At 48.0% G+C, this 10,081-nt stretch overlaps 2 pseudogenes across 2 annotated transcripts; both read left to right on the top strand.

Annotated features, from left to right (window-relative positions):
- The first annotated feature begins 1,236 nt into the window (after positions 1 to 1,236).
- Positions 1,237 to 5,017, top strand: LOC311602006 (lysophospholipid acyltransferase LPCAT4-like; annotated as a pseudogene). The gene is made up of 2 exons: positions 1,237 to 1,272; positions 3,996 to 5,017. The product of its transcript is annotated as a lysophospholipid acyltransferase LPCAT4-like (transcript).
- A 1,792-nt stretch (positions 5,018 to 6,809) lies between these two features.
- LOC311602007 (lysophospholipid acyltransferase LPCAT4-like) lies at positions 6,810 to 9,644 on the top strand (annotated as a pseudogene). The gene is made up of 2 exons: positions 6,810 to 6,855; positions 8,363 to 9,644. The product of its transcript is annotated as a lysophospholipid acyltransferase LPCAT4-like (transcript).
- The last annotated feature ends 437 nt before the right edge of the window (positions 9,645 to 10,081 follow it).

Raw genomic sequence — 10,081 nt, forward strand, 5'->3', positions numbered from 1 at the left:
AGAAGAAGAAGAGGAGGAGGAGGAGGAGGAAGAAGAAGAGACGACAACGACGACAGCCAAAACCTGGCATTGGCATGGTAGTGTAGGCCTTTAATCCCAGTCCTCAAGAAGCAGAGCTAGGTGGATCACTGTGAGTTCAGGACTACAAAGCAAAGCCAGGACTGCTAAGGCTACACATAGTAACCCTGTCTTGAAAAAAAGAAGTAAAAAAAAAAAAAAAACACACACACACAAAAGGAAAGAGAAAAAAGAAAAAAAGAAGACATCTGAAGCCTGTCTTGGTCGCACAGGCCAGTACACAGGAAGCAGAGGCAGGTTGGTCTCTTTGAGTTAGAGGCCAGCCTGTTTTACAAAGTGTGGCCAGGATAGCTGAGGCTAGACAGAGAAACTTTGTCTGGAACAAATAAATAAATAAATAAATAAACAAACAAATAAATAAATAAATAATAAAAAAAGAAAAAGAAAAATAAAGAAAAAAACATCAAGAGAAAGAAGAAAAGAAAAAAAGGAAAAAGAAAAAAAAAAGGCGGCAGCTGAAGTTGAGCATGGTGTTGCATGCATTTAATCCCAGTATTCGGGAGGCAGAGGTAGGTGGATTGCTGTGAATTTGGAGCCTGCCTGAACTACAAAGGGAGGAGAGGACAGCCAATTCTATACAGAGAATCCATATCTCAGGGAAAAAAAAAAAAAGAAAGAAAGAAAAGAAAAAAAGAGTAAATAAGAAAAAGAAAACATCTTTAGCCGGGCTTGGTCACAGACCTTTAATCCCAGTATTCAGGATTCAGAGGCAAGTGGATCCCTGTGAGTTGAGGGCAGTCCTGAATTGAAATGCCAGGTCAGCACAGCCAAGGCTACACAGAGAAACCATGTCCTGATAAACCAAAAACGAAAGAAAGGAAGGAAGGAAGGAAGGAAGGAAGGAAGGAAAGAAATAGAAAGAGAGGGGGAAATAAAGGAAAAAACCAGCCAAAGCCAGGCACGATGTTGCAGGCCTTTAATAGAAGTACTCCGGAGTCTGAGACAGGCTGATTGCTGTGCTTTGGAGGCCAGCCTGAAGTGTAAAGCATGTCCAGGACAGCCATGGCTGCACAGACAAAACCTGTCTCGATAAAACCAAAAAGAAAGAAAGGAAGGAAGGAAGGAAGGAAGGAAGGAAGAAAAGAAAGAAATAGGAAGAGAAAGAGGAAAAAAAGAAAAAGATTTAAAGAAACAAAAAGAAGACAGCAGAAGCTGAGCATGGTGGTGCAGGCTGTGAATCCCATGAGGATCTCTGTGAGCTCCAGGCATGCCTGACCTGCAAAGCGAGGCCAGGATAGCCAAGGCTACACGGAGATGTCCTGTCTCAAACAACAACAACAACAACATAAAAACAAAACAGAAAAAGAAAAAGAAATAAAAGAAGAGGACATCGTAACCTGGGCGTGGTGCCACATGCCAGTCCTCGGGAAGCAGAGGCACGTGGACTGCTGTGAGTTTGAGGCCAGCCTGGTCTACAAAGTGAGGCCAGGATAGCCAAAGCTATACAGAGAAACTCTGTCATGAAAATCCAAAAACAAAAGAATGAAACAGAAAGAGAAAAAAGAAAAAGAAAGAAGAAGACAGCTGAAGCCTGGAGTGGTGGTGTGTGCCTTTAATCCCAGTACTCAGGAGGAGGAGGTTAGTGGATAGCTGTGAGGTGGAGGCCAGCCTGAAACGCAAAGCAAGGCTAGGACAGCCAAGGCTAACACAGAGAGACTCTGTCTCGAATAAGAAAAAGTAATAATAATAATAATAATAATAATGATAATGATAATGATAATAATAATAATAAAGGACTGCCTAAAGCAGGATATGAGGAATTAGATGTGGAGGGAAGGCTCTAGGGTGGGAGAGAAGCAGAGGATGAGAATGGTAGAAGATGGAGGGAGGAAGAGTCAGGGATGAGTGAGATTGATTAGGAGGACAGAGGGGGCATCTTTTCTCCCAATGATATTCTATACAAAGAATAGCAGTATCCCCATCTAGGAGGAGGACCTCTTCTTAGGTTAGAACAAAGCTTAGCCTGGGAGACAGGAGTGGGCAGGATTTGGCGGGAGTGGGGGTGGGGAGTGGGGGGGTGGGAAGAGGGGGCAGGAGAAGATCTGGGGGACGAGGAAGATTCCTTTTTTAAAGTCCAGAGCCAGCGCGCCAGGCGGTGGTGGCGCACGCCCTTAATCCCAGCACTTGGGAGGCAGAGGCAGGCGGATCGCTGTGAGTTCGAGGCCAGCCTGGTCTATAAAGTGAGTCTAGGACAGCCAATGATACACAGAGAAACCCTGTCTCGAAAAACAAACAAACAAACAAACAAACAAAAAAAAAGTCCAAAGCCAGCACCAACAGAGAGGCGGCTTCCGTGAGTTGGCTTGAGGGATATGAGGAGAGACTGCAGACACCATCCAGTTTCCTGGGCCCCAGGGCTGGGGAAGGGCACTTTTCTGGGGATCATAGACTGAGAACAAAAATATTTCTCTTCTATCGTGGGCATCGCACCGGCACTCGAACTCATTCACCTCCTTACCTTGACTCTGGCAGATTTTTGGTCTTGTTTCTTGCTAGGGTAGCAGCCAGTCTTGGACAGAGAGCGTTATGGCGTCCTCACGTTGCCTTAACCCACGGGCCTCTGAAGCATTAAGTAGGAAGTGACCACCCACGAAAAGACTGATGGGAACATCCTGGGGAGAGGCCTGCTGGGAGTTCCACGCCTCTGGCGCCTCCCCTGACACGGGGGGTGGGAGGGGGAGGTTTGTTATGCCCTCCTCCGCCTCGCAGAGGACCTCATTTGATACTTTATAACATTTTGGGCCAAGGCCTCAGCTATCTGAGAGTCTCCTGGTAGAAGTCTTTCTGAAGGAGGCTTTTTTTTTTTTCTTTTTCATCCAAACGGGTACCTGAAAAAGTCTGCAGAAAGTGATGCAATATTCTCTGGACATAATTATCTTGGTTCATATCATAGTTCCCATTTCTTTTTCCCCCATTCTTTTCTTTCCTTCTTTATCTTTCTTTCTTTCCATCTGTCTTTTTTTTTGTGTAGGTCTCCATTCAATTTTTTTCATTGTTGATTCCTTTTACATCCTGGTTGTAGCCCAACCCCTCCTCTCCTCAGCCTCCCAGGACCTCAGAAAAGCAGAGCCCCCTTTCCCATCCATCCCAGCTCACCAAGTCCTATGAGGACTGAGTGCATCCTCTTCCTCTGTGTCCTGCCAAGGCAGTCCTACCAGGGGGCAGTGATTTGAAAAAAGGCTGGGAACAAAGTCCATGTCAGAGACAGTCCTCCTTCCCATTAGTAGAAGACCCACATGAAGGCCAGAAGGGCCTGCTGAGATGGAAGCACCAACCAAGGGCCATGCTTGGGTTGGACCTAAGCCCCCTACATAGACATAGTCAATGGGCACCTTAGGGTTCATGTAGTTCCCATTTCATTAAAGATTTCCTGGCAAATGACACATCCCGGCAAATGTTAGTTCTGCCTTCAAATAGTAGAAAAAGTAGTCGTATGTTTTTAAAGTTATGGGGGTGACCACGGAGAAGAGCAAGGCAGAGAGCATAGAATAAGAGGTGGCTTTCATTAAAAAAAATACATACTGCTAATGTATTCCATTTATTCATCACATATACTCAGTTTTTATATTACTGCTGAAAGATTATATACAAGCATATAAAGGCTCTCTCTCTCGCTCTCTCTTGCGCACGTGCATGCGCTCTCGCACGCGCGTGCATGCGTGTGTGTGCGTGTGCGTGTACATGTGAGCACATGCAAACGCACCATTCAAGAATGTTCAGGAATCAGTATTCTTTGCTTTCTAATATGTGTGGCCTGGGGATTTTACTCAGGCTCTCAGGCCTAAGAACAAGCACCTTTACCCCTGGACTCTAGCTACCCCAGGTCTGAAATCTTTAAAACCTGTAGGCAAAGAATTGAAGTACAAGCATTTACAGATTGCAATCATTTGAATACTTTGAATATCTTCCATTGCCAGAACCCGGGAAGGAAAGAGGTGGTCCGCCTCAGAGATGGGGATACTGGGGTGGAGGAGAGGCTGGGACCCGGTGGCCCAACCTCCCTCTGCAGCTGCTGGCCTCTGCAGCCTACCCTGACCCAGGGCTCCACCGCGTGCGCTCCCGTGGTGACCGTAGCACCTGGAAAGTTCTGCCTCCTGGGGGTACTGCTGGTCCCAATAGGAGTGCTTCTGGCTTTTATTGTCCTCTTTCTTCTCTGGCCCTTCGCCTGGCTCCAAGTAGAAGGTCTCACTGAGGAGCAGCTTCAGGAACCAATTACAGGATGGAGGAAGACTGTATGCCACAATGGGGTTCTTGGTCTGAGCCCCTTGCTATTTTTCCTGCTTGGCTTCCTTCGGATCCGAGTTTGAGGCCAGAGGGCCTCTCGCCTAGAAGCCCCCGTCCTGGTCGCCGCCCCTAACACTACTTTCTTCCACCCGATCATCCTGCTACCCTGTGACCTGCCCAAGGTTGTGTCTCGAGATGAGAATCTTTCTGTGCCTGTCATCGGAGCCCTTCTTCGATTCAATCAAGCCATCCTAGTCTCCTGGCAGGACCCTGCTTCCCGCAGAAGAGTAGTTGAAGAGGTCAGGAGGCGGGCTACCTAAGGAGGCAAGTGGCCTCAGGTGCTTGTTCCAAAAAGAAGGCCCTGCTGAAGTTCAAACCAGGAGCCTGTCCTCGTCTGATACCCCAACAATCTGGACACCCTGGAGTGTTCAAAGTCCTCTGGCTCACAGCCTCTCAGCCTTGCAGCATCGTGGAAGTAGAGTTCCTCCCTGTCTATCAACCCAGCCCTGAGGAGAGTAAGGACCCCACCGTTTACACCAACAATGTCCAGAGAGTCATGGCACAAGCCCTGGGCATTCCAGCCACTGAATGTGCGTTTGTAGGGAGCCTCCCTGTGATTGTGGTGGGCCAGCTGAAGGGGGAACTGGAACCACGGGCTTGGTCACGCACCTTTAATCCCAGTACTCAGGACTCAGATGCAACTGGATCCCTGTGAGTTGAGGGCAGTCCTGAATTGCAATGCCAGGTCAGCACAGCCAAGGCTACACAGAGAAACCATGTCTTGATAAACCAAAAACAAAAGGAAGGAAGGAAGGAAGGAAGGAAGGAAGGAAGGAAGGAAGAAAGGAAGGAAAGAAGTAGAAAGAGAGGGGGAAATAAAGGAAAAAACAGCCAAAGCCAGGCACGATGTTGCAGGCGTTTAATAGAAGTACTCCTGAGTCTGAGACAGGCTGATTGCTGTGCTTTGGAGGCCAGCCTGAAGTGTAAAGCAAGTCCAGGACAGCCAAGGCTGCACAGACAAACCCTGTCTCGATAAAACCAAAAAGAAAGAAAGAAAGGAAGGAAGGAAGGAAGGAAGAAAGGAAGAAAAGAAAGAAATAGGAAGAGAAAGAGGAAAAAAGGAAAAAGATTTAAAGAAAAAAAAAAAGAAGACAGCAGAAGCTGAGCATGGTGGTACAGGCTGTGAATCCCATGAGGATCTCTGTGAGCTCCAGGCCTGCCTGACCTGCAAAGCGAGGCCAGGATAGCCAAGGCTACACGGAGATGTCGTGTCTCAAACAACAACAACATAAAAAAAAACAGAAAAAGAAAAAGAAATAAAAGAAGAAGACATCGTAACCTGGGCGTGGTGCCACATGCCAGTCCTCGGGAAGCAGAGGCACGTGGACTGCTGTGAGTTTGAGGCCAGCCTGGTCTACAAAGTGAGGCCAGGATAGCCAAAGCTATACAGAGAAACTCTGTCATGAAAATCCAAAAACAAAAGAATGAAACAGAAAGAGAAAAAAGAAAAAGAAAGAAGAAGACAGCTGAAGCCTGGAGTGGTGGTGTGTGCCTTTAATCCCAGTACTCAGGAGGAGGAGGTTAGTGGATAGCTGTGAGGTGGAGGTCAGCCTGAAATGCAAAGCAAGCCTAGGACAGCGAAGGCTAACACAGAGAGACTCTGTCTTGAAAAAGAAAAAGTAAATAATAATAATAATAATAATGATAATGATAATGATAATAATAATAATAAAGGACTGCCTAAAGCAGGATATGAAGAATTAGATGTGGAGGGAAGGAGCTAGGATGGGAGAGAAGCAGAGGATGAGAATGGTAGAAGATGGAGGGAGGAAGAGTCAGGGATGAGTGAGATTGATTAGGAGGACAGAGGGGGCATCTTTTCTCCCAATGATATTCTATACAAAGAATAGCAGTATCCCCATCTAGGAGGAGGACCTCTTCTTAGGTTAGAACAAAGCTTAGCCTGGGAGACAGGAGTGGGCAGGATTTGGCGGGGGTGGGGGTGGGGGGTGGGGGGTGTGGGAAGAGGGGGCAGGAGCAGAGCTGGGGGACAAGGAAGATTCCTTTTTTAAAGTCCAGAGCCAGCGCGCCGGGCGGTGGTGGCGCACGCCCTTAATCCCAGCCCTTGGGAGGCAGAGGCAGGCGGATCGCTGTGAGTTCGAGGCCAGCGTGGTCTACAAAGTGAGTCTAGGACAGCCAAGGCTACACAGAGAAACCCTGTCTCGGAAAAAAAAAAAAAAGTCCAAAGCCAGCACCAACAGAGAGGCGGCTTCCGTGAGTTGGCTTGAGGGATATGAGGAGAGACTGCAGACACCATCCAGTTTCCTGGGCCCCAGGGCTGGGAAAGAGCACTTTTCTGGGGATCATAGACTGAGAACAAAAATATTTCTCTTCTATCGTGGGCATCGCACCGGCACTCGAACTCATTCACCTCCTTACCTTGACTCTGGCAGATTTTTGGTCTTGTTTCTTGCTAGGGTAGCAGCCAGTCTTGGACAGAGAGCGTTATGGCGTCCTCACGTTGCCTTAACCCACGGGCCTCTGAAGCATTAAGTAGGAAGTGACCACCCACGAAAAGACTGATGGGAACATCCTGGGGAGAGGCCTGCTGGGAGTTCCACGCCTCTGGCGCCTCCCCTGACACGGGGGGTGGGAGGGGGAGGTTTGTTATGCCCTCCTCCGCCTCGCAGAGGACCTCATTTGATACTTTATAACATTTTGGGCCAAGGCCTCAGCTATCTGAGAGTCTCCTGGTAGAAGTCTTTCTGAAGGAGGCTTTTTTTTTTCTTTTTCATCCAAAGGAGTACCTGAAAAAGTCTGCAGAAAGCGATGCAATATTCTCTGGACATAATTATCTTGGTTCATATCATAGTTCCCATTTCTTTTTCCCCCATTCTTTTCTTTCCTTCTTTTTCTTTCTTTCCGTCTGTCTTTCTTTTTGTGTAGGTCTCCATTCAATTTTTTTCATTGTTGATTCCTTTTACATCCTGGTTGTAGCCCAACCCCACCCCTCCTCAGCCTCCCAGGACCTCAGAAAAGCAGAGCCCCCTTTGCCATCCATCCCAGCTCAACAAGTCCTATGAGGACTGAGTGCATCCTCTTCCTCTGTGTCCTGCCAAGGCAGTCCTACCAGGGGGCAGTGATTTGAAAAAAGGCTGGGAACAAAGTCCATGTCAGAGACAGTCCTCCTTCCCATTAGTAGAAGACCCACATGAAGGCCAGAAGGGCCTGCTGAGATGGAAGCACCAACCAAGGGCCATGCTTGGGTTGGACCTAAGCCCCCTACATAGACATAGCCAATGGGCACCTCAGGCTTCATGTAGTTCCCATTTTCTTAAAGATTTCCTGGCAAATGACACATCTTGGCAAATGTTAGTTGTGCCTTCAAATATTAGAAAAAGTAGTCGTATGTTTTTAAAGTTATGGGGGTGACCACGGAAAATAGCAAGGCAGAGAGCATAAAATAGGAGGTGGCTTTCATTAAAAAAAATACATACTGCTAATGTATTCCATTTATTCATCACATATACTCAGTTTTTATATTATTGCTGAAAGATTATATACAAGCATATAAAGGCTCTCTTGCTCGCTCGCTCTTGCTCTCTCTCTTGCGCACATGCATGTGCTCGCGCGCGCATGCGTGTGTGCGTGTGTGTGTGTGTGTACATGTGAGCACATGCAAATGCACCATTCAAGAATGTTCAGGAATCAGTATTCTTTGCTTTCTACTATGTGTGGCCTGGGGATTTTACTCAGGTTCTCAGGCCTAAGAACAAGCACCTTTACCCCTGGCCTCTAACTACCCCAGGTCTGAAATCTTTAAAACCTGTAGGCAAAGAATTGAAGTACAAGCATTTACAGATTGCAATCATTTGAATACTTTGAATATCTTCCATTGCCGCAACCCGGGAAGGAAAGAGGTGGTCCGCCTCAGAGATGGGGATACTGGGGTGGAGGAGAGGCTGGGACCCGGTGGCCCAACCTCCCTCTGCAGCTGCTGGCCTCTGCACCCTACCCTGACCCAGTGCTCCACCGGAGTTCGTTCCCGCGGTGTCCACAGCACCTGGAAAGTTCTGCCTCCTGGGGGTACTGCTGGTCCCAATAGGAGTGCTTCTGGCTTTTATTGTCCTCTTTCTTCTCTGGCCCTTCGCCTGGCTCCAAGTAGAAGGTCTCACTGAGGAGCAGCTTCAGGAACCAATTACAGGATGGAGGAAGACTGTATGCCACAATGGGGTTCTTGGTCTGAGCCCCCTGTTATTTTTCCTGCTTGGCTTCCTTCGGATCCGAGTTTGAGGCCAGAGGGCCTCTCGCCTAGAAGCCCCCGTCCTGGTCGCCGCCCCTAACACTACTTTCTTCCACCCGATCATCCTGCTACCCTGTGATCTGCCCAAGGTTGTGTCTCGAGATGAGAATCTTTCTGTGCCTGTCATCGGAGCCCTTCTTCGATTCAATCAAGCCATCCTAGTCTCCTGGCAGGACCCTGCTTCCCGCAGAAGAGTAGTTGAAGAGGTCAGGAGGCGGGCTACCTAAGGAGGCAAGTGGCCTCAGGTGCTTGTTCCAAAAAGAAGGCCCTGCTGAAGTTCAAACCAGGAGCCTTCATCGTAGGGGTGCCCGTGCAGCCTGTCCTCGTCTGATACCCCAACAATCTGGACACCCTGGAGTGTTCAAAGTCCTCTGGCTCACAGCCTCTCAGCCTTGCAGCATCGTGGAAGTAGAGTTCCTCCCTGTCTATCAACCCAGCCCTGAGGAGAGTAAGGACCCCACCGTTTACACCAACAATGTCCAGAGAGTCATGGCACAAGCCCTGGGCATTCCAGCCACTGAATGTGCGTTTGTAGGGAGCTTCCCTGTGATTGTGGTGGACCAGCTGAAGGTGGCCATAGAACCACGGCTCTGGGAGCTGGGAAAGGTACTACAGAACGCAGCGCTGCGTGGATATGGGGGCAGAGCCAGGCCGAAGTCGAATGTTTATCCAAGAGGCATTTGCCAAGCAGCTACAGATCTCAGATCCTCAGACGGTGGCTGGTGCCTTCAGCTACTTCCAGCAGGAAGCCAAGGGTTTGTTGGACTCCGGAAATGTGGCTCTTGCCCTAGCAGCCCTGGATGGGGCCAGGAACCTGGAGGAGCTGACTCGCCTGGCCTTTGAGCTCTTTGCTGAAGAGCAGGCAGAAGAACCTGGCCGCCTGCTGTACAAAGAGGGCTTCAGCACCATCCTGCACCTGTTGCTGTGTTCACCCCGCCCTGCTGCCAGGAGTTTGCATGCAGAGCTGTGCCAGCCTGGATGTAACCTAGGCCTCTCCCTCTGTCAATTCTAGAGCTTTTTCCTCCACGACCCTCTGTGTGGAAAGGATGACTGAGCACCTCAGCCCCCCAACTTTCTCCTCAGCTCAAATCTAGCCCTGCTCTCAGGACAGCGCCAGCGGCCTACCCTATGCCTCAGCCCCATCTCTGCTCCTGTTTGGTTTTTTTGGTTATCATTGTTCAATTGTTTTTTGTTTTTGTTTTTTGTTTTTTTGGTTTGTTTGTTTTTTGTTTTTTTGTTTTTTTTTTAGTTTGTTTTAATTTTTTGTTTGGTGGGTTTTTTTTGTAAACGACTATTTTATATATAAATATAAATATATATCTATTTAAAAAGTAAAACAAAAAAAGATTATCTTCCATTGCACATGGAAGTTTCCATGTTGTTATGATATATTCTTTTCTGCATTTTGTTTTTCAAAGGCTTAATTTTTTTGGTTCTTGTTGTTTTGGCAAAGGATACCACTCAGTACTTTCATTC

The sequence above is a fragment of the Acomys minous genome, assembly GCF_964271855.1.
Source record: "Acomys minous genome assembly, chromosome: 7".
Classification (NCBI taxonomy): domain Eukaryota; kingdom Metazoa; phylum Chordata; class Mammalia; order Rodentia; family Muridae; genus Acomys; species Acomys minous.